The 27,103-nt window shown below is 37.1% G+C and overlaps 1 long non-coding RNA gene across 1 annotated transcript; it reads left to right on the forward strand.

Moving 5' to 3' along the window:
• On the forward strand, nt 1-27,103 carry LOC147654589 (uncharacterized). Its single transcript, XR_015282706.1, has 6 exons — nt 1-1,468; nt 2,297-2,416; nt 8,706-8,775; nt 16,204-16,513; nt 18,543-18,617; nt 25,482-27,103. It is a non-coding gene; the product is annotated as an uncharacterized LOC147654589 (long non-coding RNA).

A 27,103-nucleotide genomic window follows, 5' to 3' on the forward strand; every position in this document is an offset into this window, starting at 1 on the left:
AAGCTTCTTATGGGATCACAATTCCTTCAACATCTGCTTTGCTTCATCATGGATGCCTCTGCTCACATCTACAGCTTGAACATTCCATCACCCCATCCTTCCTCATGAATTAAAGGGGATATTGCAGTGTATGATAGTTCATCTTCACAGACTTACCAAAAGAATTTTCAGCCTAATACTCATCTCCTCATTCTCCTTCCATCTGGGATTTGACTCTTTCTTTACTGACCTTAGTGTCTTCATGTAGTCTTCTACGTGTCCTCACTCTAGCCTTTTCTCTCACCCGAGGGGAGGGTTGAGGTCTGCAGGTCTCATCTGTGCAGTGAAAGGGTTAATATTTCTCCCAGGCCTGCAGACAGTGGTGATGGTTTTCTGCAGTGGCCGCAGCAGTCACACTGATGGATTTCAGACCGCACTGCGCCCCTCTGGCCCGGCAGCCACTGGGGAGGGAGCCATGGCAGAGAGGGCCTGGCCCGGCCCAGAGCCACTCCTGGAGCCCAATGGACCCCGGCTCGGCACGCGCCGGCAGAGGGGACAGGGCTTGGTGTCAGCGAGATGTCAGCAGCTGTGAACTGGCCCAGCTTCACTGTGAACTGGCCCAGCTTCACTGTGAACTGGCCCAGCTTCAGCCGGGGCCCCACAGCCTCCTGTCCCCTGCCCAGCCACTGCTGGGGCCCGGCTCAGGCCACGCAGGCCGCAGTGGAGTGGGGCCAGCCTGACCAGAGCCCAGTTACCTTTCAAGGCTGGAAGCAAGAAAGAGATTTCCCAGGCTTGCTCATCTTTAAAATGTGGATTTCACAGAGGCAAATCTAGCTTCTAAATGGTTTAACAGGTTGTCAGTTCCCAGAGCCAGCCAGCCACTGGTCCTTACCAGGCACAGAGGAGGCTCCTAGCAGCCTCTCCCAGAAAGTTCACCTCCTTGGGGGTTCCTCCATCCACACTAAATGCCAACCAATGCAAAACCAGCACACACTCTGACTGAAAAAAATGTAATTATTTGGTAGGCAACTGCTTAGTGTCAGAAAGAATTAGCAAATCAAGAACTCTATTATTTATACGACAATAACAACAAAAAAAAAGGATTACATTATTTTTGCAGTTAAGAATACCATTCTGATTAAGAAATGTTTCATATTGCATGAAAAATCTCAGAGGATTTTTTTTTTTTTTTTAACCTGAAGGAAGACAATGGAATCAAACTTTATATTTGTAACATAAATACATATTTCTTAGCACCACCTGAAGCTCTTCTTGGTTTTTTTTTTGGTGTTCTGGGGCTACATGTTTATTGTAGTCCTATTCTGGATTCCCAGAGTACTACTGCACTTGTTATTGCCAGCTTGACACCAGTGGGACTAACTTATGGATGCCATTGAGTGTGGATCTGAAAAGTGCTGCCTCTGAGATAACAAATATTTTGGCAAGATGGGAAAGTTACAATAACAAATATTTTGCCTGGTTCTCAAAGGTATACTGCATTTTTATAACTTGTGCCTTAGTTTTAAACTGTTTCGTGTTTTTAATTGCTTGTCTTGGGTATTGGACATGTTGATGGACTGAAAGCCATGGGGACTTCTCATGGAGAAAGACAGCAGTGTTTGGTCCCAAAGGCTTAATTTTGAAATCCAGCAGAATTGTTGTCCTTGCTCTTTGGATATGACAAGTTAAAAAAGGATTCATGCTGCGTTTAGAGGGCATCTTTTGATAGGATAGGGCTGCTTTGGAATAACACACAAATGGAATAGTTTATCACAATTTTAAAAATAGGTTTAATTGAATTATTTCTTATGGTCTGATCCAAGTAATATTGAAGCCTGAAAGACCATTTCTACTGTGGGCTGCGTGATGGATGCTTAAATATTTGTAGAGGTTAGGGAATGTTTCAGGATTGCCCTGTTGAGCTGTGTACAGTGTGTCAAAGCAGGTGCAGAAGGGACAATTAAGCTACCTCAGGACAGGATGTCACCACTGTCGTCCTCCTTGGGCTGTCCTCAACATTGCAACTTGTTTGAAGCAAAGCTGATTTCAGCAAAAACCAAGTGAAAAAAAATGAAACTGCCTACTCTCCCATCAACTGATGTGTTTTTCTTTCTCATTTCCAGATTTTTAGCAGTTTGTCTTATACTCTGTGTCAGATACATTACAAACATTTACAGACAGTATTTCAATGCCATGGCATTTTGAGGAATTTTGATGTGTTTTGCTAGATATGAATTAGTCTCAGCACTTACAAAATTCCTCATTCAACAACTTTGTCTCTTTTTTAATATTGGTAACTTTTTTTTTTCCTCTGCAGTCTAATATTAACAGAACAGATAAAAAAGTAACTCTTTGAATACTGACTGATAAGCATTATGAGCCCTTGTCTCCTGAAATCATCCCAATGAGAGCTTTAAGTTCTAGCTTCTGAAATAAGGTAATTTGCTTTGTAAACTGTTTGGTTACATGTTGGTGCTGGTTTTGCATTCTGCAAGGAACCATGATGTTGCATTTATTAGCATCTTCCTAATTGTCCTGAGTTAGTATGCATTTGGTATCCTCCGTGGGGAGATCTAGCTAATTAGAATAGCACCAAAGAGTGATTATTACTGTGTTTCATATTTAAACAGAGAAGCTCAACACCTTTTTATATTTCAGTGTAAGTGATTTAGAAATTATTAAATCCAATGAAATAAGATAGATATAAACATTTTTATCTAACAGGAAAAGAGATAGTTATTGAAACTAGAAAAAAAGATTGCTTTTTCGTACATGGGAAAATAGATTTAAATTGCTGTGTAGTATAACAGTTCCAATTTTGCAAGATGAAAAATGAATGTTTCACTATTGCCTTGTCTACTTTTGTTTTTTTTCCACCTGTTCTATCGAACTCTATGTTTAGAAAGTAGTCTCTCTGGGGCAGGGAATTACATTTTTTTATTAAATGTGTCAGGCATCCAGCACAGAAGGGCCCCAATTCTAGACCCTGCAGCTTTGCGTGTGCAACACAAGTGATAAATATAGGTCTATATCATATCAATCAGCAATACTGTAGAAATGTGATTTATTATCAAGTCCTATGTTTATTTTGTATTTAAGATGGGAGATAATCAAATGCAAAATTATGGTATGGTGAACAGCTATTTAGGCAAAATGATGTAGTAGAAATAGGCAAATCATTGCACATTGCTGTGAAAATGCTGTATTGGAGCAATGAATGCTTGTATCTGTTTCTAAACTCAAGAAGAATGCTTTCTTTCACCACTTAGCTAAATTAGTTGTGAGACAGGTGGGTGCCACGTTCATCTCCAATGAGCGAGCATTTCTGAGCATGGGTGGGTGAAAAAAGTTCACTACCCAGGGCCTTCCAAGCCAGCCAGGGAGACCTCTGGTGATTTTAATTGCCTATGGATTGAAGCTCAGTTGTACTTCAATGAAATAAGTTGTACTTCATAGCTATCATGTTCTTGGATGACTTATTAGATAACTTAGACCTCATTCTTAGGGTATTGACCATGAATGACTCATGTCAGGACAAAAAGTGATCCTGTAAAGAGAACAGGGATGTCAAGCAGTCAACACAAGCACTGAACAGCATTCTGTTGTCAAAAAGAGTAGTATGACTGACCCTTTGAGCATAAATAGTGAAACACTTATTGGGAGAGGTGAGGTAGATTTGAGCTAGAAAGAGCACCACATGCAGCAGTTGTGTATCTGTTTTTAAGAGAATGATGAAAAACTATAACATAGAACAGACCCAGAAAAATGAGGTGAAAAAGCAGCTGGCCTACTTCATGGACTGTACAGCACAAGTCTATCAATGTAAAGAGAATTCCTGATATTATGAGTCCAGTGGCTTCTAAAAAAAAGGAAAAATTAAAAGGTTGTAGCTTTTCTTGAATGAAGTACAGTTTTATCAAGGATGGGTTTTGTGATCCATTGAATGTTTTTGTACATTTTTGAGGCATACAATTGGACCAAACAAAGGTATTCATAATGAAGGGATAAAGAGGTATTTTTCATGTATGTCAGGATATTTGATCAAAAGGTATTTTTTTGGTCTTGAAAGCTGTGGTTCTGATAAACTTTTCGGAAACCACAAACTGGGTTTGAATCCAAAAACTGCAGGTACAGCATTCTGTATCCTACTAAACATTGCCTTAGCTAATCAGCTCTTCCCAACCCTATTTTTAATCTTTAAAAATGTTAATTGATTACCATTCTGATAATTTCCAGGCTAAAGATTTTTTTTTCTTTCCAGTGGACACATAGTGATTAAATGCTCAGGAGGAACAAAATGCAATTATGCAGGTTTTCATTCCTCCATACATGCTAATTAGAACAGATAAACCTTTTGCTACAGCATTTATAGTATTTGTGGGGATAATGTATCTGAGAGATAAGAAAGGACAATATTTCACAATAATTTAAACATGAAGTATTTTCCATAATGCATCCACGGGGAATGGTTCAGCTATCAGATGCTTCATGTATTTATGAAGCATTATTTTAAAAACACATACATCAATGGTAGGCTGCAAATCACAGCAAGTCACCCAAGGAATGTCATAGCTCTTGGTGGAAAGCTATCAGTACTTGGTGGGTCTGAATTGTGACACTACCTGGAGTGCACAACCAGCATCTGCTACGTCATTAAAAAACTTGTCTGGAAATTTTATGCTAAGAGGTCTAAGAGGAAGGAATGGGAGAGAATTGTCAGAAATTATGATCAACTTTCAGAGTTTTGTCATTTCTGATAAATCTCTTTCTATAGTTAGAGAATCTCCTTTATTGTAAGGATTAAAAAAACGAGAGGAAGTAGAAAGAAAAAACCCTAAGAGCTGATGAAGCTTTGTGAAACTTAACTTATGCTGTATTTTCTTTTCACTCCAAATCTACTTAAATTCCTGGGATTGCTGTAGTATCTTTTAATTTAGTCTGACTGTGGAGAGATTGTATTTTAGACTGACAGTTTAACTCTTGAATAAAACAAGAGATGTTTCTTTTGGACATTTATCTGTAAATCAATGGGGTTAATTGAGCACTTGTTAGAAAAAATGTAAGGGAAATCACTTTGCTTTATTTTACTTTTATCCATGAAAACACTAAATGAATACTTGGTCTTGTTACTCATAAATCCTGAACTGGAGACATTCCACTGAACTGTTAATTTCCATTTGGAAGTATAACTCCTCCCCCTTTTTTAATCCAAGATTGTTCTGCTGGTAAAATGAGAGAGAAAAATACAACAAAGAATGACATAGCAACAGTAGAAACGTGAATTGGGAATACAGTGGGGAAAATGACAATAAATGACAACATGGGAGATTCTACTTAATTGTCTTGAATTAAACTCATGATGTGTGGTAATGACATGAAGAAAAAAAACCATAATCCCCCTCAACATGTATTAAAAAAACCAAAGAAAACGTAGGGGGTTTTTTTTATTTATTTATTTATCTCAAACAAGATTTTTTATTCTGAAATTAGACCATTAAGTTGACTGTTTGGCTGCCCTTTTTTGCCAGATCCTGGTACACTGTGACCCTTCATAAAAAAAAAAAAATCTATTTTGATGCTTTGAACATCCAGTTTTGGCACTCTACACAATACAGAACCTCTCAACCCTGTCCCCACAACCTTTGCATATGAAAACAACCCAAATTGGAAACCTAATAGAACCTAATTATTAGAACAGTACCTAAAAAGGTCCTACAGATAAGCCAGAGAGGAACTTTTGATAAAGGCATGTCATGACAGGGTAAGGGAGAATGGGTTTAAACTGACAGAGTTTAGACTTAGATTAGATATTAGAAGAAATTCTTTGCTGTCAGGGTGAGGAGCTGTGGCTGCCCCATCCCTGGAAGTGTTCAAGGCCAGGTTGGATGGGGCTCAGAGCAACCTGGAAGGTGTCCCTGCCCATGGCAGGGGGTTGGGACAAGACAATCTTTAAGGTCCCTTCTAACCTGAAAAATTCTGTGACTCCATGATTCTATGCAAGTACTTGTGCTGCATCACAGGCCACACAAACCATGTTCTGGTCAGCTGCAGAGACTGCATGTCATTCCACTCACTTTGAACTGAAAAAACAGCAACAAACCCACAAAATAATTGTTATGCTTTTCAACTGCTGTGTCCTAATGCTTGGCACCACTAAGAAGAGTCTACTTGCTACCCTTGTTTCAGGTATTTGTATATATTGATGTCTTCCCCTCTCAGTTGATGAATTTGTATTGATTAATTCCCCCTCTCTTATGAGGCTGACTGGATCCAGCTCTCAGCCTTTCCTTGTAAGGGAGGTATTCCAGTCCCTTACTCATCTTTGTGGCTATTGCTGGACTTGCTCCTCCTACTGAGGAGCTCAGAACAGGACACAGCACTCCCAGTGAGGCCTCGTTAGGGCTGAGTATAGGGGCAGGGTCACCTCCCTCGACCTGCTGGCACTGCAGTTCCAGTGTATCTTCAAGTACCCAAGAGGAATGGATCTGGATTCCTGCTTCCTTTCCTCCTCCTTCTCAACCTGCACTCCACTATTGTAAATTAATGTGCTTAGAGATGGTAGTGGTGTCAAGAAATAATTACATTTCTTTCAAACTGTCTTTCTCACCAAGTATGATAGAAAAATATGTTTCCTAAAATAACTTTTGGAGTCAATAAAAGGAAGTGGTAGCAGTGGTTAAAGTTCTGGAAAGGTGCTGGATGGTGACAAAATGTCAAGACTGGATGACACGCTCAAGGAATTTAAAGAAAATGCTGTCAAAATAGACATAATCCCTCATTAAATTAATCAACACCAGCTGAGGAGTTTGATGGAGGAAGTATAAGCACCTTTTAAAAAAGTGTTAGAAATTGTAGCTTTCAGTTTTGCTTCAGTATTAAAATGATAAATGAAGATTTATTTTGTTTACAAAACCCCTTGATTGGTATAAAAAAGTAAAGCTGAAGAAATATGGCTGCCATAAAAGAAAATCATGCATCTCTGAAAAGTAATTGAACAGAATTGTAGGCAGAAGAAGGCAGTTATTATAACTAATTTGGAATTTCAACAAGCCATTTATGAAACCCCTTGAAGAAGGCTTTCAAGGAAATGAAGTAGCCCTAATACATTAGAGGTGAATGGCACTTACGTGCCAGAAACTGCTTGAGCGACAGAAAACAAGGGGCAAATCATCTTATCCTAGATGAGATGACTCACCTTATGGAAGTGCTTCATGGAGATCCACTCTCTCAAGGGAGCCTCGGTAACTAGTTTGGACTGCATATTCCACTTTTAGAGGGGCAAAACATTTGATGAGTTAAACTGCACCTCTATCTGTGAATATAGAAACACACCATGTCTGCATTGTTTGATATACCGGTTATTAATGAGCTAGTGAAGAGATGAACTGTGTAAAATGATAACACTTGAGTGTGATGCAATTATTTCATTGGAGAGAAATGAAGAATTCAATGTTCAGGAGTGTTTGTTTAGGTATTACAAATGTAAATTAAATTTCAAATCAAAATGAAAAAATAGAATATTTTGAAGTAATTATGAGTTAAAAATTAATTCCCCAGACAAATAAACCTGCTGTCATTTCTGTAGCTCTGTGATTCACATCCAGTCCTAGAACAAGTTACTGTGGTTTCCCCATGTACTCATCAGCCTTCCGTCACAAAATCCCCTTTGTGCTCTCCCAACACTTCTCACTGCTTCCTATTTCAAAGCCAGATTCATTTTTCCTCCTCTCCCTGCTCAACACAGTTTTTTGCACTTCCTCTGGTCACTGGAGCTGGGATGCTGCAGGGAGTTCTGGGACAAACCCAGGGTCAGGTGGGTGGGTTGGACAAGCACCATGGCCATGGCAGGGCTGGGACAGCTACATCTGAATGCTGCAGCTGGCTTTTTTCTCTACCCTTCTTCACTGTTCACTGAAGCTAAGGGGGACAAAAGAGTAGAAAATGGATGAAACTGCTGAAATGAGAGCAGGAGGGGAAATCTCTGCTAGCAAGCTCCTGCAGACAATGTGGAGGGACCTCCTGTTGAGAGGAGGGGTAGCCAAAGTCAAATATCACATTTAGTGCTATGGTGAGGACTAGGATATACAGCAATCCTGACTAGAATTTCATGGCATAGTATAACTCATGATCTCCCTCATCTTGGGTACTGCAATCTCCTGGTCATATTAGTGAAAAAATCAAATAGAGCAGTCAGAAAACAGGAGTGAGAAAAGTCATGATAGAAGTAAATAAATCAATGTATGTTTTAAGAAAAATAAATAAGTCCCTCGTATTTGGCCTTTCTGAATAACAGAACTAGAATGATCACTTTTCATATGAGGGACATTTCTAAAGGCTTGTGGGTTTCTGTGTATATGACAATCCCTGTGATAGCCTTCTGGAGTATTTAATATTTGTTAATTTTATTAACAGTATTGTTGTATTGTAAAAATTTGCATTGTAAATCAAGAGAAAAAGGCAGCAAATTTATATTATCATATCTCAGGTTAATTGTTAGGAGTAGGCAGTACTGGGGTTAACTTATTCATATAATAGCTTGGAATGCTTTGTGCAGATCTTCTTGGTTTATTGGCTCTCCAATCAAACATGAAGAGAATTAGATATGTTATTTATGCCAGTTTGTATATTTCCAAAAGGAAGATTTTTCATGTTCTCTAATAAATGTTTCATATTTGTTAATTTGGCTAACAAAAGGTTAAAGGTTCTGCCTTTCATTCTTCTTTCAGGAAAGAGGTAATTTTATGACATTTTATCCTCAGACATGACCCTAGAAGTGGAAACACGGTCCAATCACTGGTGAGTATTTACAATGGTTTCATTATGTGTTGGTAGAATATTTAAATTAAATTATACTGCCATTGAAGGCTAAAATCCTTTAATGCTAGCATTTTAATCTGAAATCAGGCATAAGCAGCTATTTTAAAAACATAAAAAAATTAAGCTTTGTGATTATGATGTAAGCTTCTACATACATGCCATTTCTCACCCAATTAATGTTGAAGGTGCTTGTACTTCAGTGAAGACACAGTAGAGAACTAAGACACAGAGCAGCTCATTAGGTAATGTTGGTATGGAAAGCCTTTAGCTATGGATGTTAAAAGAAATATAAACAGCTAGAAATTCCCCAGGTCTAGTAATGCAGTGGCATTTAAATGAATAAAAGCATCTTTGCTAACAACATACCTGAAATATAAGCTATATCTGAATGAACTCTTTGCAAAGCAGACACTCCTAGAAGGAAGTTCAAGTGATTTAAGTTTTCTACAATCTACATGAAGGCATTAAAAAAACAGGAAAGTAAAAGAACAAGAGCCTTCAACCTTCCTGCAATATGCCAAACTAGCACAGATTTTTGCATAGCTTGCTTAAAATATTCCTGAAATAGATGAAAAGTCAAAACCCAGACATTTGAACAGACATAGACAAATACTGAAAAAATGATTGGCAAACATATTGGTGAATCTCAAACATTGGTGGATTTCCTTTTGTTGGTAACTTTTGTAGCTGAACCTTTTATTATTTAACAATTGTATGAATTGAAGCTCACAGATGTTTATGAAAAGCAAATTTTAGATCAAGAATCAAGATTTACTTAGGCTCTGAGACTGCAGACCACTTAAATATATGCTTAACTTGAAGTCTGTGGAAACATTTGCATACTTACAGTTAAATCTGTTCTTATGTATTTTGCTGTATTAGGTTTCTATTCAGAAAATCAGACTAGGTTTATGATTAAATTAGTCACGTGGTAGGAAAAAAGCATGGTGTAAAGTTTAAGTTAGCAATCCTTCTGATAGATAACCTGTTATAGTCCAAACACTGTATAACACTATTAATTTTTTCTATCTTAAGCAATTCTGAGAATTAAAATCATTGACACATGTTGCTTGCATGGTGAGTGAGGTTCTTGAATATAAAATTGCTGCAAACAGTGCATTCCTCATTTCCAGGTGTTTACCCAGGCTTACATACTGCTAGGTAGAAAATTCTGGGACAGATATAAGACATTGCACCCAACTATAGACACACAATAGAACTAAAATGAGCAAGAATTAGGTTTATTTTGATAAAGTCTGATGAAACACCCATAAGCCATGAATTATTTAATAAAAGCTTTAGAGTGCCAGTGACTGCAATGAAGAAGCTGAAATTGTCCTAAGGGTTGAAGGAGCAATGGCAAGCTTCCTCATCAAATCAAACTGTGTTTTCTACAATGTACCCCGTAGGCACAGAAGGAAATGCTTTCTGCATTCAGAACTAATAATCTTGGATATGACATTTGTCTACTTTTTTAATGAACTTAAAGTCTAATCTGCCTGAAGATAAACAAAATATTCAGATGTATTTTTTGAAAAATATTATGTATACAGAAAATATCCATTGTTGTCACAATATTCAAATGACTGTGCTAAAACCTTCTAAAGTATTCTAATATAATGGTTTTGGTAGATTTTTCTTTTTTTCATGTAGGTTTCAATAAAATAGCGAGAAAAAGTCTCAAGCATATAGCTTTATTTTTCCTAAAGCCCAGTGTAATATGCTCATGGGTAGTGTAGAGTAAAGAAAAATAAGTCAGTGTTTTTCTCACCAACTTGTCAATGAAAAATGTTCCAGTGCTAGTGAAATGACACCTCTTGAAACTTTAATATAAAATTTTGAGTAACTTCTTATCCCTTGGTGCTTTCTGTTGGAAGTATGTTTGGCATCCTTCAGAGCTTAATATCAAGGACTCAAATTTCTGTATTTCAGTCTTATCTTGGGAACTCACCTAGGTTTTTGGCTTCTCTATATTTATCATATTCCTTCCCTGAACACTTTCAATTAGATTATGAAAGTACTGGAAGACAAGTTCTGTTTTTCTCATTTTGATGCTCATTTTGGAATATTACAGAGCAAACAAAAGCAACAAACCATGATCAGCGAGTGCTTCCCTTAGAATAAATCATCTGTCGGATCTTGTATCTGGATAAATCCTTAAAAGGGTGAGCTTACATTTTCCAGAAACTTTAGATAAAGACATTTGCCACCCTAACATTACACATGGACAAGGAATTGTCCACCTAGACTCCCTCTATAGTCAATCTGTTGACTATGCAATAGTTGCTTTCAGTAGGGACCATGGGCCCCATTTAATGTACATTCAGGAAGTCTAAAAGGAATCTCTTAGGAAAATGTGCATCTGCACCTCTTTGATAATGCAGATAGAGGTGGTTCAATGTCAACCTCTGTGCTGCAGTTCCCTGCCTTGGGTCATGCAGATTGCACCCATCTGTTAAACTTGGTGGTGTATACTCAAACCCCCACAGTATTATGCAGTTACACATGGCAAGACATAAAATGTGTTTTGGGAACTACTGTATTATTGCATCATTGAAATTTATTTTGTTTCCAATATTCTTTTCTACTTTCAACAGTGAACTTGCATCATTTAAAGAATCATCCTAAAAAGGACACTCAAAGCTTAGCTTGGTTCCCAGATATGTGTGTCTAGTGCCTTTTGCAATGTCCTAGATTTAATGAGGCATCTGCACAGCATTAAGGACATCCAAGACCTACAGAAACAGAACTACCAACTAGAGGCCAGTCAGGATACTCTAGAAAACTCAAATTTTCTTAAATTTCCTTGGGTGGGCAATTGGAGTTAAAAAACAAGAAAAATCAGGCTCAGAACATGAGTGTGTCAGAACAAACTACCTCTGAGGGTTAAAACCAAATGGGACATATAATAGGTGAATTTAAATTATTTAAAGATAAAAACAGAGATGGAAATTTAAAACTGTCCTCTTCTGTTTGCCTTATCTGTCCAATGTACCCACAGAATGGATTTTTTTCCAGTGAAAGAACTTTGACTCCATCAGGATATGAAAATGCAGCCATGAATTGTTCAAACTGTTGAGTGATGATAAAACTTCAGGCATTAAGATGGATCTGCCAAAAGCAATCACCTCAAAAAGGCTATGACAGTGTTAAGTGACACTGCCTCCTCTGAAATTTTACAGATCTGGTGGGCTGGACTTGGACTTGCCCAGCATCACTACCTCTGGGCAATCTGTTCCAGAGTTCTACAACTTCATTTGTAAAAACTCTTTCCTTGTATCTAATATAAATCTACCCTCTGCTGCTTTTCCTATCACAGCAGGTCCTGGTAAAAAGTTTATCTAATTTACCTTTTAGCTCCCCTTTATGTATTGAAAAGCCACAATAAAATCTTCCTTGGTGAGATCTTGATGTGTTTAAGTTACTTTTGTTGTCCCTCTGCTCCCTCAAATATTCTGTTAGCTTTCAGACACTTAGAGTTGAATTTTTCTCCTCCTGGAAGGCTGGAGTCTGTGAGAAGAGAGCAGGGGCTGCCCTGTATTGGACACAGCCAGTTCCAGGCAGCTCCAGAACAAAGCCACTGCAGGCCAAAGCAGAGTTTCCTAAAATGTCACCATGTATTTTTTTATTTCTTTTCCAAGTCATAATATATCCATAAAACAGGTGAAGGTTCAGTAGTGTCAAAGAAGAATCAAGCATGGTTTTTCTGCTTAAAATTGTATTTCAAAATAAATTAGATCAGCATTTACGTAGCTATAAAAAGTTAATTTAAACTGCTTTCCTTAGGAAATTGCCATATCAGCTTAAAACTGGCAGAAGGCCCATTAAATGAGAAATATAGATGGGATCATGCATTCACTCAGAAAGTGGAAGGTATTGGGATGCTCCAAAGCTATGAGTTTTAGGATGATAGTTCAGGGAAAGCTGATACTGCCAGTGACATGGAGGATACAGAACAAGCTTTATAGAAAAAGGAGAAATGTGGTAAGAAATTTCATAAGGAGATTCAAGCAGAGGCACAGCTGTGAATCCTGTTGGGGAAAACAATGAAAAATACTCAAGAGGAAAAGAAACGAGGCTGGGTTGCAGGAAATCTATGTGACAGTGAAAAGTATGAAAAAGTGGAATAGTTCTCTACAGAGAGACATGGAAGCTCCTATGCAGGAAAGTAGAACAAACTGGTAATTAATTTGAATTTGTCAGATGACTGGGCTGGATCAATTGATTTCTTTGCAATAGGCATGTTAAAGCCTACATACCCCCTACTAGGTAAAGGTACTTCCAAGTTTAAAGGTTTTGGTCCCAAGAAGGTGCTTGCTGGACTAGAATTGAAAAAGAAATAACATTATGAAACCCTTAATGGAAAAGAAATCTGGGAAAATTCAAACACAGATTTACACTATTCTTTTAGTCTTCTGGTTTTGGCATACTTTCTGTATAAAACAAGTCTAAGAATGAAATGATTCACTGATATATTGTCAGTGAAGTACAAGTATATCTAAAATCTGTTACAGGTAAACCAATGACACCCATATCAGGTTTCTCACTGTATCACGTAATAATATAAAGCCTATCTGTGTGCTTTTTGGGATTTCAACCTTAGAAAATCAAATGTGCAGTTTATTCCTGATGAATACTGTTTCTGTTATTATGAGCCCTCAGAATGCTGTATTAATCAAAATACTAGAGTTATCATAGGCTAAACTCTGAAGCTGAATTACCCATTTAATTTATTCTTTAAAATTTATTCATTCCACATGTGACCAGAGCATCTGAATCCCAGGCTCTCCTCTCCAAATCCCCATCTAAGATTTCCTTTAGAGCCTCACACTGTCACAAAGCTTTGTTTTCCACTGAGGCTGATGTTGACTGCCTTGATGGCAATTTTGGTATCATAACATTGCAAGATAATACAGCAATACTATTTGTTTACCTTGCATCAGCTCTGAAATTGTTTCAGTGTTTCAATACAGGACTTTCTATGTCAGAGAACTTCTAGCAATACAGTGCCTTTTCTGCAGAACTGCCAGAATCACACAACTCTGTCTTGCAAAAGAGTAGTAGGAGAAGTGTTGATTGAGAAATCTGGAACATCCCCTCTAGCTTTTAGGGGAATGCTCTTTGGGTTTTGTTGTCCATATTAAGGAGACTAGGAATTCCTTTCATATACCCATATAAAGTAAAATTTACAAATCAAAACTGGAATAGAAGTAATGCACTTGCACTCATTCTCCAGAGAACATGAAGTTGTCCCTGTCTTCCTACCAGCCATGTACACACTGCCTCCATCCAGCTGCCTGCATACACTGTCATTGTACAGTTCAAGTGTGCTCCATTTGCAGCACAGTATTTGAATTTTTTGGCCTGCTTAACATTTGCTATCAATATGCTTTGCCACAGCTGTCAGATTAGTCAGGGCTGAGTTTTTGGTTTTTTTTTCCCTGTTTTATCTGAGTTGGCTTTATTCCCAGATTCCAGATAAAAGTGATAGTATTTTGCTTGACCATCCCATTCCATGCGTTAAACACTGTGTCTTCAGGCTTGGATGCTCTAATGGTGTGTTAAAACTGTTCAATTTTGCCTGCCCTCCTCTCTGCCCACACATGCACACACATAGCAAGCCACAGGAATACACTGCTGAGGTAAAACAAATGTGTAGAGCCTCTGACTGGGAGTGTGTTTTAGCTGCAAGTCATTGGAAAATAATCACTAGGGTTAAAATAACCAAAATGAAGAGTCTACAGAATATGGATACTGATATAAGTTGAAAAAAGTGGGTTTTAGGATTTTCCCTTAAGAAATGGTGGGGCACTGACCTCACACATTTTTGTGATGAGAAATTACTGAACAGATTACTGACACTCAGATAAAAAAGAAACTCCACCTTCAGAGAAGTTTATCAGCAGGATGATTTTTGATAGACTGCTTGCATCATTTGGTATTTTATTTACCCCATTTAGGTCTCTGTTTAGTGCAGCAATCCTGGTGTGCAGGACTCTGTTAGAAACAGGCAATATCTGTAGATCACTTACAATGCAGTGGAATTCTGTACCTCACATGCTGAACTGCAAAACTGCATCTCTGCGTCTGGATTGTTTTAACTTTCATTCTGTTGATGCCACCTATGGTCAGATACATAAATAGTCCTGTCTAGGCAATATTTAATTTCTTTACATATAAATAGTCTAGTTTAGGCAATATTTAACTCCTTTACTCAATTTAACTGTTAAGACATAAATTATAGTTTTGTTCTATTCTCCTGGCTCAAAAATTACAGAATTTTTCACCATTCATGTCTTTGATATGAGCAGTTAAAACTGTGATTTTGGAGGGCTGCTTCCTCTCACCTCAATAACAAGAACATATTTTAATACAATTTTAGCTTTAGCTTTTTCTTAAATCAGGAGCTCTACATTTCTATACATCTGTTCCTGAGACAGAAGTCAAGGTACCCAGTAAAGGCACCACTATTTGGAAGACATTTCTTACATTTCTGTCACCTTGTCACACAAAACATGGGGAGAATATGATAATTTCAGGCCCCCACTCAAAAAGTCAACGAAAAATGGGAAAGTATTTAGTGAAGGGTGATTAGGATGGTTAGGAAACTGTGGACTATGACAGGTGAACTGAGGCTGATTAAACTGTAATGCTTAACCAGGGGAAGAAAAATTTAAAGGGCATCTAATTGCTGTCTTCCACAACAGAGAAGATGGAGTTCTTTTGGGGGAGTGCAGTAAAAGGACAAGTAGCACAAGATGGAAGATACAACTGCAGACAATTTTATTTAGAGAAAAAGATTTACATAAGTGCAGGCAAATATTAGAGTAGGATACCCAGAGATGCTGTGAAATCTCTGCCCTCAGAGTATTGAACCAGCTGTTCAATCCTCAGCTGGTGGAAGTGCTCTTCTACCTATTTTAATTTCCCTCTGCTTTATTCTGGAGGTTAGATCAGAAGATTGCCAGACATCCTCTCCAACTCAAATTATTCTTTAAGTGTATAATTCTATCAAAATTATCTACAGTGCAATAGCAGGCGAAATATCTGTGGCAGATCCTCTAATCTGGAAAGGCAATGTAGAAGCACATTAGCATTTCTTGCTCGTTCTCCTTTTCTTTGGAATTCCCCAGAGCACTGTCATTTGCTACTTGTCGCATTAGAACAAAACAGTGCATCTTTTGGCACATGTAACATTTTATAAACAAAGGAACTAAGTTGTTTGGATTCAGAGGAAAGCCAGAGGGACACTAACACAACCATGCAAAACAGTTACAGGAGTCAAACTTCTGAAAGAGCGTCTTAATCTCAGTTTAATCATGTATTTCAGTGAATATTATGAAAACAAGTCTTGATTCTAGAAAATCCAAAATGTAACTGGGAGATTTTTTGTCTTTTTGTTTGCAGATTCTGGCCGCTGCTAATATGAAAATGTTCTTCTCTGAAGATACTGGCCTCCATGACAACCTCTGGATCTGTCATTTTGATTCCTTTTCATTTCAGATATCATCTGAAAACACTTTTTTTTTTCTCCCTCAAGCCAGTTTCTCATTCTTTACCCTCATGCAGTTACTAGGAATGAAAGATATGCGTGAAGAGTGAAAAAGGATCACATGACAAAGGCAAATTAAAATCCCCTTAGAACATACCATACTCAAATGCATAAATCCAGCGCTTCTTCAGAGCTGAATTCTGGGCTGCAAGGCTTCAGTACAAGGTGAGGTTCTTATATCAGGGTTTTTATTTGACTTTAAAAGAAGAATGATTTACAGAAAATGATGAAAGACAAATAAAGAGACCACATGCTAGTATATAAAAAGACAGAGACAGAAAATTGTTTTTTTATGAACTAGGTGTAGTCTATTACTCTACATTTGATACATGCCATCCTTAATAGATCATAAACTGTAACATCTCACCTCTTTTTTCCTTACTGTTCAAAACTGATGACCAAGGTTGCAGTTTGGCTCTCTGGTCTCAATCCCCCAGTAAGTAGCATTTAGGCCACATGAATTCTGATTTTTGTGCATGCATTTCTTTCCTCACAGAAAAGATGCAGCAAAACTGAGCTGGAGTTGACATGGCACAAGGTTTCTCCTGGCACCAGCAAAACTCACTCCCAAACATCCTGCTGATGTTTTTCATTTCTTTACATTTCTTTACATTACATTTTCTTTCCCTCTGGAGCTTAGGCTGTTTTCATTGTTTCAGGGTGAAGGTGTTTACCTCATCTGCAGCCATTCTTTTCTTTTTCACTTGTCTTCTGGCTATGAGGGCCACCACTGTGCTTTCCATTTTGTAATGTTTAAAACACCACTGTTTCTTCCTTCTGACACTACCTGTGCCCTCTTTCCCCAGTTCTGTCAGGCCAGTTAAGTGGGAGAGATGGGATGGGATATGGGGGATTGAACAATTTATGCCTTTTCTTTGCTGACTGGCTTAAATTATCAGGGTTAGAATTTGAGGTCTTATAAATAGAAGGTTTTAAAAATTCCCCTGGGAAATTTAAGAAAGCCCACAGAGGTTTAGATGAATCTGAAGATTAATGGCCTACATATTTTTTTAACTAAGCTGTTTATTTTCTGTAACTTGACTGATTTTACTGAAAATACAGAGAAAAAAAGAGGAAAAAGACAGGGGAAGAATGGAGTTTTTGGTAGGTGAAAGTACTTTATAAGTTTGTATGATTCTAAGCAGATAAACATATCAGACCTCTGCCTTTCCAACATAAAGGTGGTCTGCATTTTAATATTTTAACACTGAATGCCTATTATTTATAATGCCTATGCCACTGTATGGCTACCATAGCAGGAAATACACTTTTACAGTTAAATGCATTAAAATTCTCTTCTCTGGAAGTTCATAATTTTTAATATCAGACTTCACACATGGAATGTTCAGTACAAACCCCTATTTTTTTGTGTGTTGGGCAAAAATCAATTTTAATGCTAAATTTGCTTTTGATATGGTCCAATAACAATGCAAAATGAATAAAGACTAATAAAATAACACAAAGTTAAATGCAAGTCTGAATTCTTGCCTTCACTATCATTTTACCTGGATTTGATAAATGACATTGCCTGCATTCTAGACAGTATGAGTTGTCATATTTTTCTAAGATCTTGTCTAGCATAAAAGTTAATGCATTTTTTCTCTCTCTCTGAATTTCTCAGTGTGGTAATTGCTATGTATTTTTTAATTTAATTTAATTTTATTCTTTGAGATGAGAACTTTAAGTTGTTCTGTCAGGATGTCCTTTGATGCCAGGTGCATGTCAAATTTGTGGACACACACATATCTTAGAGACTCTATTCACACTTTGCACATTAACAAATGAATCATCTAGAAACCATATTATCAAATTTTCTTTGACAGCCCCAAATTCATTTACTTGACATTAGCAGGTTTTTTTTTCTAAAAGGTTTGCATGAAATTTTCCTTTAATCTACCCATTTGCTATGAAAGAAGAATGTGAAGAATGTAAAGAATTCAAACTTGCTGACTTTTCATTCTTTCCTGTCTCTCACTTCTTTGTTGCAATTTGCAAATGTTTAAGCTTTATATTAACATTCAGATTCTAAGATTCATTTTTGTTTTAAATACTCCTAAAGATTAAATATACAGATTAAAATATATTAGTAAAAAAATCTTAAGTTATTAGATTGTTTTTATTTTTCTACCATTTTGTATTTTTTCTAAATAAAATTTCATTGAGGAAATAAATTTATTTATGTTTTCATTTTTAGAAAAAATTAATGACTAACTTTGTAAAGAAAATGAGGAAGAGGAGCTAAGAGAAGTGTGGGTCACAAAAAGTGAAGGTATGAACAGGTTTTGGATGTTAATTTTCTTCACAGTGGCTTTTATGGTGCTATGCTTTGGATTTGTGACTAAAACTGTGTTAATAATACACAAATGTTTTAGCTATTGCTGAATTGTGCTTAAACAACATCAGGGTCTTCTCTAATGCTGCCCTGCTAAGAAGTAGTCTGGGGGTGGACAAGAAGCTGGGAGGGGACACAGCCAGGACAGCTGACCCCAACTGAGCCAAGGGATGTCGCAGACCATGTGGCGCCGTGCCCAGCAGATAACGCTGAGGGGAGGAAGGAGGACATTCAAAGGGGTGTCTGTTTTCCCAAGTCACTGTTTTGAGTGATGGAGCCCTGCTGTCCTGGGGATGGCTGAATACCTGCCTGCCCATGGGAACTGGTGAATTAATTTCCTGTTTTGCTTTGCCTGCACGTGCTGCTTTTGCTTTTCCTATCAAACAGTCTTTATCTCAGGCCGAAAGTTAGGTTGCATTGTCTTCTTGATATAGGTTCACATTCTCAGAGTCAAATTGATTACTAGACTTTTTTTAAGAAATTTACATGAGAATTTTATGTCACATAAGACTGAAAACAATAATTTCAAAGGGGTTCTTTTTGCCTTCTCTAATGACTGCTGCCATATTTCTTCAAACTTTCTGGAAGCACTTAATATTGAGGACTTGGACACTGCCCTCATCTCCCCTGTTCCCTACTTGTAGGTTTGGCAGTTCTTGGATCTTTTGTTCTCAAGGTTTTCAATACAACTTGGGGTGCTTGGAACCATTTATTGCAAGTAACCTGATACGTTAAGACTTCATTTCCACCAGTGCCCTGCAGAAGTACAAATAGCTAGGGTAAGAGTAATTGTAACCTGCTGAGGGAAAACTGAGTTTGAGACATATGAGTGTCCCTTGGTAGCTGCAATTATATCTACACAATGCTTCTGCTGCTGGCAGAGCCACCTGACACCACTGTTTCTCCAGGTTATAAATTCTTTAATTGCATACATGACTAGAAGTGGGAATTAACATACATAAGTGTGAGACTGTTGGAGAATGTAAGAGGAAAACTCCCACACATCATACATTTTTTGCTCAAAAACTGGATCCTTTTTCTTCATCAAACCAAGCCACCACACTCATCTCATTGGGGACTTCTGAGTATGCTTGGGCTTAACTGCCATTCTTTCCATGTGTTTCCATGTTTGGGTATTGGGTTTAATTGCTGTTTTTCCTATGGGTTTCTTTTGCACCAACACCTCTGCAGAGAAGTATTACCTGCATTTGTGAAAGCCACTTCCCTTGCACATGTTTAACAAAAACTTTAGTATTATAAAGAAATTAATTACTATTCGAATCAGTTTTCTGATGTCTATCTGATCCCTCTGGAGTCATACATACTTCCAAGATAGGCTCTTTTTCTCTACTATAAGCCAATCTTCCTTCATAACTTATGCACTCAGACCCTTAATCATTTTGCATGGCCTTTGCTGCACGTTTTCATTATCAGCAATGTCCTTCCTATAATAAGTAGAGTTGATTCAGCTGACACTCATTAGATATGCTGTCTCCTCCAAATACCAAGTGTTCCTGCAATATTTGGAGGGATTTCAGTGAATGTGGTGTAGGGAGATGAAAGTGAGGGCGACAGCCATCTAATCTTGCAAACTTAAGTGTCATTTGGTTTGCAATGACTTTGAATATCAATTTATGTAGCTGTGAATCAGGTGTCATGCTTGGTTGTATACTTTGCTGACTCCGTGTATGATCATGTATCATGTCCCTTTCTAACACTTTCCCCTCAACACAATCACACAGAGGGGAGAAAATTCTGCATTTGCTTGATTCAGTGATGTGAGCTGATGAAGCCCCTTTAGTGCCTCCAAAGGGATCCCAGTCCACTGTGTTAGGAGATAAATGGGGCACTCATATCAGCTTCTGCAGATGCTGACTTGTTTCTCTGCCCATGGGCTTGATCTATAACTAAATGACATCTCGATTTGGCCTGAATTTCTTTAGCAGTAAGATCAACACTAACAATATGAGGCCAAAATATGGCCTCTGTAATTCTGGTGGCTTCAAAAGAGCTGTGTTGACAGGTAAATTAATAGGAAATTTGGCTTAAGGAGACCAGAAATGCAAAATATTCCTAATGTAGTCTCGTTACTGCCCTATTTAACAGAAAGAGACACTGATTATATATACAATATAAATCCCAAGGCCTTTTCTGCTTCTGCCAAACACTGTAGAGAGGGATTTACTGCATTATCCATTATCATGTCCAAGTCTATTCTTGGTTTGCATTGTGCTTCATTTTAGGCTATAGTCTCTGTGGATAGTTTTGATCCTCCCTTCTCTCATTGCTTTATGCTTCTCTATGCTGAACTGCATAAGCCAATTATCAGACCATAAACCTCATCTATCCAAAACATTTTGAATGCGTATGCTCTGTGCCTTTGTGGCTGCTGCCCTCCTACTATTTTGTGCCATTATCAAACAAAGGCATATTTTAAATATTGTCATACACGCCCCCTGGCCCCTTTCAAAATAATTCTTAATTAGATAATGATTAATTAGATGTTTGTAAAGTAGTCTGAAAAAACAAAGTGCTATAGAAGTGCAAAGTATTATTATTAATATGCATCATCAGTGTTATTAATACAGAGCTTTGCTACAGCAGCCCTGTCACTGCATTCGTCCTCCTGAATTGTCCGCTCTTTTCCAGAACAAACCATTTCCTCGTTACAAGGCAGCTTTTAATCCAATTCACTGCATTTACCCTTTGTAATGTGCTCTCTGACTTACTAAAGAAATCACTCTAGTGTCATGTGGCACCAGGAGCAGTTGTGAAATGCAGATGGATTCTGTGACCATCCTTTTCCCATGCATTAACAATCCAGCAACGTGTTCAAAGAATTCAAGCCAAATTGGCACACATGCTTTTCTTTTCAAGAATCCATGTAGTATCACCCTTACTGGGGGTGTTGTACTGTATTGTGAGTACCCCTGTTGTGCAAAAAAAAAATACAGAGAACAAGACTGCTGACCTCGTCAGATGAAGCTCGGCAGGAATGCAGAAGATTGGCTTGGTTAGTTTCAGATGCTGAATTAAAAGAGAGAAAAGAGGGAAGGCACATTTAAAAGGGACAAGACTTTTTTTTCCATGATAATGCCCTGTCCCACCCCAAGACACATACCTGAAAGTTTACAGAGGTGATTGCTTGCATTTTCCAAAAAAATCTTCTAAAAGGTAATAAAATATTTCTAAGCCCAAAGCCATCTAAACTGTAAATAGCCTTTTCTGCTGAAAATTATGCTTTCAGTTAATACAATAGATGCAAATACACTCACTTGGCAGTCTCTGCTCATCTACATCTGTTAGAACAGTGTGAGATCTGCTTGCCTGTTGGTCAGAGTCTTGCTCCAACGTACAGGTTCCAGGCAATTAAAAGTTTACACAGGCAGACTTGAAAACACTATGGAAAAATTCGCTTTTTTTCAGGAAGTCCCTTCACTGTGCCAACCAAACAACATTGGAAACATATGCCAGCTAGAGTTAATTACTCCAGCTTATACTAATATGACATGCAGAAGGAAAGGGAGGCAGAGAGTCCATAGTTCTTACTAGCTGCCAAAAATAAAAGCTGTATTGCCCTAGGTGCTGTGAAGCCCATATAGACTACATTGGGGTATAAGCATTAGAGCCAGGTTGAAGGAAGAAATATTGAAATGACTTGTAAAAGAAATTGAAATTTGGAACTTGTCCCAAGGAATAGCTGACAGTCTACCAGTGGTAGTCAGCAGCAGCCTTACAGAACAGGGGAGTAGAAAACAAGATCTATAGTCAATAAGCTTTACCTCTAGGAAAAGATGCTGAATGGGACTGTGCATAGTGCAGTTATAGCTTTGCCTAGCAGGTTAGCCATCTGACTCCTAGTCCACCGTCTAAACTGAGACAAAAATCAATAGCAAAAAACCCCTATAGCTACATGATCCAAAGCCAATAAAGCTGGAAACATTTTCTGGAATGAAAGTTGTTTTGCTTTTATGCTGCTGACCTTCCCAAGGCTAAATAGGTAATCAGCGATTCTATTGTTTTCTGTTCCTTTTGTTTGTTCTAGTACATGTCAGGCTCTGCAGAACTGAGTCTTTGTTCCCTGTATTTAATAGTCATAATAAATATGACTAGACGGCCTTTAAAAAACATTCTAAAGAACACCCATATGTTTGCAAAAATAGCCTAAAACCTCCTAGAGAACTTACATATATATATATCAACATGTGATGACCAATAAAAGCTTCTAATACAGATGTTCCAAGAGAATGAAAATCTGTGTTAGGTATAGTCAGCACATAGGATACAGCTCCAAACCCTGTGGCCATAATTTCAACAGCTTCATATCATAAGATCTAAGCAAGGAGTCTGGGCTAGGTTGCTAATTTTCTATTGTTTTTTTTTCTCATTACAAATTTAAAAGAAAGTGTCAATCCTGGACTTTCTCAATAGAGAAAATATGTTTATTACAGGCTAACTGGTTGTGCAGTGCTTCAAAAGAATGCACATCTCATGCCTTAGGGCAGATAAATGGTGATGACAAAGTTAGCTGTGCTTTCAATCGGTGAAAGCTTTCTGGTCTCTTGCCTACAAACACATCTTCCATACTTGCTTAAAAAAGTGCCACAGAAACATAACACCTCACTGCTGCTGATTGCAGGAGATGATACTGCTTTCTTGTGGGAGCTCTACAGGAGCAAATATTACAGTTGGAGATGTGCTCAAGTCAGCTGCTGTGTCCAGGATAGCCACAGGGACACAATTTGGCTCTGTCTGGGATTTCCACCATAAAAAAATAAAGAATAAAAGAGTGTTTAATAAAAAAATTTCAAGCTGTGGCCATCTTCAATAAAAGTGGTTTTAGCTGAACTTCCCTACGACACCAAAAGAAAATGGATAAAAATTGTGCACATCCAGGTGTGTGCATCAGCTTGAGTGGTACAGCCCAGTCAACTTACCTATATTGGAGCCCTAGATAACAAAATACTCAACTTCTAGAAACATCTAACTGTTTATAAAGAACATAGGTCTTGTTCTTGAAGGGTGAGGATGAAGGTCTTGCACTGCATTGCCAAGACATCTGTGGGTGAGCTGTGCCTGGAGCAGCATGAAGTGTCACACATGTAAATTTGTTGTGGGCTCTTCATAAATCAGATTTCTTATATCTCCAGCTTTAATTCTTTCAATTTGTAGGTTCTGCATCTCTTTATCTACACATGTAAAGTCTCCTGCCACCTCTTTCTGGCATTTTTTTATGCTCTGTCCATCATTTGCTTAACCAATAATTCCTCAATTTACTTGAACATGCCCAAATTAAAAATACACATTAATCTGATTACATAATCAAAGTTTATGTGCCTGGATATGTTCTCTTTTTCTGGACAAATCTTAAGGTCAGTGTAAATTAATTTAACTCCTATTTTTAAAAAAAACCAAAGTTTTGCCTTTATTTCAATAAAGTGGATTTCAGCTCATGATGAATTTTATTTTGTGTACATCATATTCAACAGCTGCTATTCAATTATTTCCTTCAGATGTTAAAAATCAAATCCTTCAAAAAACAAGAATACATGAAAAAATTAAACTCTGGAATCACAGCTGGTGGTTTTGACTTAGATAATATAACTGGGTTCATTAGATATGAAGTGTGTGGTATAGATACAATGCAATGTCTCTTGAAGGAAAAATGTTTCCTGCTGCTTTCTTGCACTTTTGGGCTAAGCAGAGTGAAAAAAAATTTCCTTTTACACTGACTAGGTTCATGCATATGGATAGATCTTGTGGCATAGGCAATGCATATCTTGGTTCTCACAGTAAATTGATTGTCAAAACTTTTAAATGGCTGTAATATGTAAAATCTTCTTAGTTGGATGTAATTTTAGTGCCTTTAATTTTCTAATTTCCAGAGTTTCTTTAGTGTCTATAGTGCATATTTTCCTCTAGGTTCTCTTTTGAAAGCTATGATGTCCCTTTCTCTACATTAAATAATAGAGATGTTTGTAAAGATATGGATTTAACAAAAAGAATCTCAAAATAATGGTAATAGTTTGGCTTAAAAGAAAGTATAAAAACCCAGTTTGTTTGACACTTGTAAACCATTCTGATAGTTACCCAAATTATAAAAAGAAATACACAATAATACATGTAATTTATGCATAAAATAATAATTTTGGTAATGGTTTCAAGCAAAGCAAACATTTCCCAATATTTTTCCAAGAGATATAATGGAAAAAATATGAGTAAATTTAAAATATGTTTAATAAAACACATTATAATTTCCTAAATTTTAGTTACCCATCTTAATAATATTTCCTTCTTTGAGCTCCCAGTGGCTGGGATTTTCCATGTTACTGATTAAGCAGGTTTACTATTTCTCATTCCATGTCAAAATCACTTTCATAAACAGGTCTAATTGTATAGGTAAGAAGAACATATACTTTTATAGACAATGAGGATATTATCTGACTGCTCTGTCTGAACAGGAGAAAAGAATTTCAGATAATAGGATTATCTCCATCTCACTAAACTTCATCCATCCAGAAATTAGATGTCTATCAGTAGGTAATTGTGTAGCCTCTCTCTGTTGCCATTGTAGCCAGGGAGGAAGCAGAAGGAACCTGCAGGCAGTTAAAATTTGTTTCGATAAAAGCACTGCTTGAAAATTATTAGTTAAACTGAATAATAGAAATCAGAGTAATTTCTGAGGCATTCAAATAAAATGACATTAGGTTGTGTCGAGGGAGAACATAGAGGTGTCAAGACAAACTGCTGTTGGCATTTCTTGTGGACTGGTTTTCAGAGTAATTTTATTTAATATTTCAGCTAATGTTGACTGTGAGAAGATGCAGAGATTGTTAAAAACGGGCTGATGACCAAAGAGAGACGTTGCTATACCGAGGAAGATAAAAATCTCTCAGAAAGAACTGTCTGGACTTGAGACAATTTGGCCTGATGATAAATGTACAATGCAAATTAAAGTTGTAAGTCTACTGGAAATTCTGTCAAGAATTTTTTTTGGAAAATGAGAGGCCCGTCAGCAAGAGCTAAGAAAGGAAAGGAAGATCTTGAGAGGAGAAAATTATTATAGAATGACTGAATGACCATGAATGTATGATAAATCCATTAAAATATTAAATTTCTTCTAGGGAATAGAATAACATTAAATTCTATAGATAATAAAAAAACATTTCAAAATATTTCAGAGAAGTATATTGACACCAGAAATTACAATAAGAACCCTCCATCTGTAATTTTACTCAGTTACTAGTTGATCAAAAATAAAGATTACCTCTACACTTAAAATGAAACTAAACCCCAAAGTTGCTTAAAAGACAAATAAGTTCTCATGGGGCCTAGATAAATTTAATCTGGATATTAACAGATAGATTTTAACCGCCAGAGACGTGAAGTTCTGAAGTAGCCTTCCCATATGAGCAATGAGAAATGCAAAATAATTTCATAATGGAATTTATTACATTCTTAATGAGGTTCTATGACATGGTCACCTAAACAGGAAGATGCTTCAAAACTTAAGAGATCTCTTCCACTTCTGTATTTTTATGACCCTAGACACCTGTTGTAGGCTGAATGATGTTTTATTAGAAGAAGTGCCAATATTTTAAATGTTGTAGTCTACTTTTCCCATGCAGGAAGAATACATTGGAGATTTCTCTCCTGGGTCTGTTTGACAAACAGACTGAGCTCCCTTAAAATGGTTAAAAATAGGTATTTGTCAAATAGGTCACCTGTGAGTTCTGTGGAAAGAAACACTCTAAGAAAAAAAAGTAATTGGGAAGAAACATTTTGGTTAAGAAAAAAGACCACAGAGGCATGAGTTACATAGTAGATGAAGCTGAATTTGTCTTCCACTCAAGTTATATTCAGTTTTCTGCATGATTTTAATTAATTTTTTTTAGTGAAATTCTAAAATCCTGGAGCTTGAAAAAGGAGAGATTTTCCTCCACCTACAGTCTCCTCTTGGAGGAGTGTGGCAGGAAGGTCAAAGAGAGTATTCCAACTGTGGAAAATCGGGAATTTATTCTCATACAAATCTTGATTGGATAAATTTTGTTGAAAATACAGATAAAAATTAATTGCTTGTAATCAAACATAAGAGACCAAGTCCTTATCCTCAGGTAACATAATTGTTGCAGGTTTTCTACACGTGAAAAGGAAGAGGAGGAAAACAGTATTTCTTTCAAATATTTTCATCTATGAGAGTTTAAACTAGTCAGAAGTTCCACAAGGCAATTGCATAAATAAACAATTGCCTTTTAAAATAAGGCTTAAGTAATTCAATTGAGCCATGGGAAATCAAGTCCAAGTTTTGTGCTAATGAGGAAGTGTCATAAATATTCACATTTTCTTGCCATTAGCCTTATAATTTACTACCTACAGGTATCGAGATAGATGAGGAATCTTACACTTAAACCTTCACTGCAGAA

This window comes from Cyanistes caeruleus, chromosome 2 (genome assembly GCF_971803275.1).
Source record: "Cyanistes caeruleus chromosome 2, bCyaCae1.hap1.1, whole genome shotgun sequence".
Taxonomy (NCBI): domain Eukaryota; kingdom Metazoa; phylum Chordata; class Aves; order Passeriformes; family Paridae; genus Cyanistes; species Cyanistes caeruleus.